This window comes from Hylobates moloch, unplaced genomic scaffold, assembly GCF_009828535.3.
Source record: "Hylobates moloch isolate HMO894 unplaced genomic scaffold, HMol_V3 SCAFFOLD_7, whole genome shotgun sequence".
In the NCBI taxonomy this organism is placed as follows: Eukaryota; Metazoa; Chordata; class Mammalia; order Primates; family Hylobatidae; genus Hylobates; species Hylobates moloch.
Genome location: NW_026652282.1, coordinates 43702932 through 43706898, shown reverse-complemented (window position 1 = coordinate 43706898; position 3967 = coordinate 43702932).

The following is a 3967-nucleotide window of genomic DNA, read 5'->3' as shown; positions in this document are numbered from 1 at the left end:
AAAAAAAAAAAAAAAAACAGACACAGGTGGGATCCAGGAAATCCATACACAGGCTTCTTTATGCTCTGTATCTCCCTTGAGCAAGAGACTGAAATCCAGAGGACCAGGCACAACCTTCCAAGAGTCGCCCTGTGGAGTCATACAAGACTCACTTAATTTCTCCAGCAATGAGTTGTGACAACATGTGCAAAGTGTTGTCTACTGGAGAAGCTCATTAGAGACTCAATGGCCAAGGTTTTTTAGTGGGGACTGGTCACATAGGTACTCTCTACCTAGCACGTATCAGAATCCTAGACTCTGAGGGAATGCAGGTGTTCTGCATAAACCACATTGTTTCTACAAACAGTTTAGGCACAATGAACCACTCTCGTTTTTTGTTTTTTGTTTTTGTTTTTTGAGACAGAGTCTCGCTCTGTTGCCCACGCTGGAGTACAGTGGCACAATCTCTGCTGACTGCAACGTCCGCCTCCCGGGTTCAAGCAATTCTCCTGCCTCAGCTTCCCAAGTAGCTGGGATTACAGGACACTGCAACGATGCCCAGCTAATTTTTGTATTTTTAGTAGAGACGGTGTTTCACCATGTTGGTCAGGCTGGTCTCGAACCCCTGACCTCAAGTGATCCACCCACCTCGGCCTCCCAAAGTGCTGGGATTACAGGCATGAGCCACCGCGCCCAGCCTCAATGAACAACTCATATCAGTGTAGCGAACTGTTTACTAGCCAAATTTGCAGATGCTAGTCAAGGGCTAACCTTGCAATCAGATCTTTCTAAGGATAATAGTCTCAGTCTCTTCTGTACAAAGACATTTAAGAGAAAGTCATTCTCGTTTTTTTTGTTTTTGTTTTTGTTTTTGTTTTTTTTGAGTCAAAGTCTTACTCTGCCACCCAGGCTGGAGTGCAGTGTTGCGATCTTGGCTCACTTCAACATCCGCCTCCTGGGTTCATGCAATTCTCCTGCCTCAGCCTCCCAAGTAGCTGGGATTACAGGCACCTGCCACCACGCCCGGCTAAATTTTTGTATTTTTGGTAGAGACAGGTTTCGCCATGTTGGCCAGGCTGGTCTCAGACTCCTGACTGCAAGTGATCTTTGTTTTTTATGACATTGATGTCTTGATGAGTTCTTTGGTTGGGGTTTGCCTAATAGCTTCTCATGATTCGATTCAGATTATGAATTTTTGGCAGAAATACCACAGAAGTGATTTGTGTCTTTCTCAGTGCATTTTGTCGGAAAGCACATAATACCAATTTGTCCCTGTCCTGGTGACGCTAAAGGTGACTAGGTTAAGGTAGTGTTCTCCATTATAAAGTTACCCTAATCCTTGTTATAATTAAAAAGTAAGCCTGGGCAACATAGTGAGATCTCGTCTCTACAAAAAATTTAAAAATTCGCCCTCTGGGCCAGGTGCGGTAGCTCACGCCTGTAATTCCAGCACTTTGGGAGGCCGAGGCGGGGCGATCACCTGAGGTCAGGTCAGGGGTTCAAGACCAGCCTGACAAACATAGTGAAACCCCGTCTCTACTCAAAATACAAAAAATTAGCTGGGCATGGTGGCAGGCGCCTGTAATCCCAGCTACTCAGGAGGCTGAGGCAGGAGAATCGCTTGAACCCACCACACCTGGCTAATTTTTGTATTTTTAGTAGAGACCGGGTTTCACCATGTTGGTCAGGCTGGTCTTGAACCCCTGACCTCAGGTGATCCGACTGCCTCGGCCTACCAAAGTGCTGGGATTACAGGCGTGAGCCACAGCACCCGGCCTATTTTTTGCTTTTTTTAAAAACAGAGAGTCTCGCTCTGTCGCCCAGGCTGGAGTGCAGTGGCCCGACCTCGGCTCACTGCAACCTCTGCCTTCCAGGTTCAAGTGATTCTCCTTCTTCAGCCTTCCGAGTAGTTGAGATTACAGGCGCCTGCCACCATGCCCAGCTAATTTTTGTATTTTTAGTAGAGACGGGGTTTCACCATGTTGGCCAGGCTGGTCTTGAACTTCTGACCTCAATTTATCCACCTGCCTCGGCCTCCCAAACTGCTGGGATTACAGGCGTGAGCCACTGCGCCTGGCCAATGATGCTTGCCTAAAACAATTATTACAGTAGTAGTTGCCAAATAGTTATTTTCTAATTCCATCATTCCTTGTACATTTATTAGTTGGCATTCCTCTGTGAGGAAGAATTTTCCCTTCGCCTCCATTTATTTATTTAGATCACTTTGGTCTCCTATATTCTTTTTAATTCAAATTCTTTCAATGTGTGGTTAAAACAAGATGTTCCAGGCTAATCCTGTACTTTCCTTGCCCCAGCCCTGCAATCAGCTATTTCTCTAAGGGGCCCTGGTTCCTGTTAGTGGAAAATGGTAATTAGGCAAGAGAAATCAATTATAGCCAATGTGACTGATTGGAAAAGAATAAAGATATCCCTATTTTCAGATGATATGATTTTGTACCTGGTAAACCCTAGAGAATCAATGATAAAACACTCTAACAATAAAAGTATTCAGTAAAATGGAAGGATATAAAATTAACATAGAGAAATCAATGGCTTTTGTATATATCAACAATAACCAGGATATAAAGGAGGATATAAAGACGCATAGTGGCTCACATGTGTAGTCTCAGCTACTTGGGAAGTTGAAATGGGAGGATTGCTTGAGCCCAGGAGTTCAGTGTGCGATGATCATGCCTATAAATAGCCAGTGCAGTCCAGCTGGGGCAACATAGTGAGATCCCGTCTCTACCAAAGAAAAAAAAGAGATACAATGATAGAGAAAACCTCATTTACAATAGCATCCACAGCATCAAAGAAAATAATTAGGAAGAACTCTAACAAGAAATGTGAAAAAAATCTATGTGTGGAACACTTTAAAATGCATCTTCAAAACCTGTTGATCTTTACAATACAAAAAAAGTTTGTCAATGTATGCAAAATTAAAAAAAAGCAACCAGGAGGTCAGGGGATCCAGTATGGAATGGAGACTGTGACAACATAATTTATATATTACAAATGTAGGCAAGGACCGGGCATGGTGGCTCACGCCTGTAATCCCAGCACTTTGGGAGTCTGAGGTGGGCAGATCCCTTGCGGCCAGGAGTTTGAGACCAACCTGGCCAACATGGTGAAACCTGTCTCTACCAAAAACACAAAAATTAGACGGGCATGGTGTCACGTGCCCGTAATCCCAGCAACTCGGGAGGCTGAGGTAGGAGAATTGCTAGAACCTGGGAGGCAGAGGTTGCAGTGAGCCAATATTGGGCCACTGAACTCCAGAGCGAGACTCCGTCTCAAAAAATCACACACATCCAAAAAAAAAAAAACAAAAAACAAAAGTAGGCCTGGTGTGGTGGCTCACGCCTGAAATCCTAGCACTTTGGAAGGCAGATGTGGGTGGATCACTTGAGCCCAGGAGTTTGAGACCAGCCTGGGCAACATAGTAAGACTAGCTGGGCATGGTAGCCTGTGCCTGTAGTCCCAGCTACTCGGGGGGCTGAGGTAGGAGGATTGGTTGAGCCCAGAAGGTCGAGGCTGAAGTGAGCCGAGAGTGCACCACTGCACTCCAGTCTGGATGACAGCGAGACCCTGTCTCAAAAAAAAAAAGAAAAGAAAAAGGCCATGTGTGGTAGCTTAGCTCACGTCTTTAATCCCAGCACTTTGGGAGGCCGAGGCGGGTGGATCACCTGAGGTCAGGAGATCGAGACCAGGCTGGCCAACATGGTGAAACCCTGTTTCTACTAAAAATACAAACGTGGTGGTGGGTGCCTGTAATCCCAACTACTCGGGAGGCTGAGGCAGGAGAATCGCTTGAACCCGGGAGGCAGAGGTTGTGGTGAGCCAAGATCGCGCCATTGCACTCCAGCCTGGGCGACAAGAGCAAAACTCCATCCACTCCCACCCAAAAAAGTTGTTAATATTCCTAACATACAAAGAGGCCAGGTGCAGTTGCACACACCTGTAACCCCAGCACTTTGAGAGGCGGAGG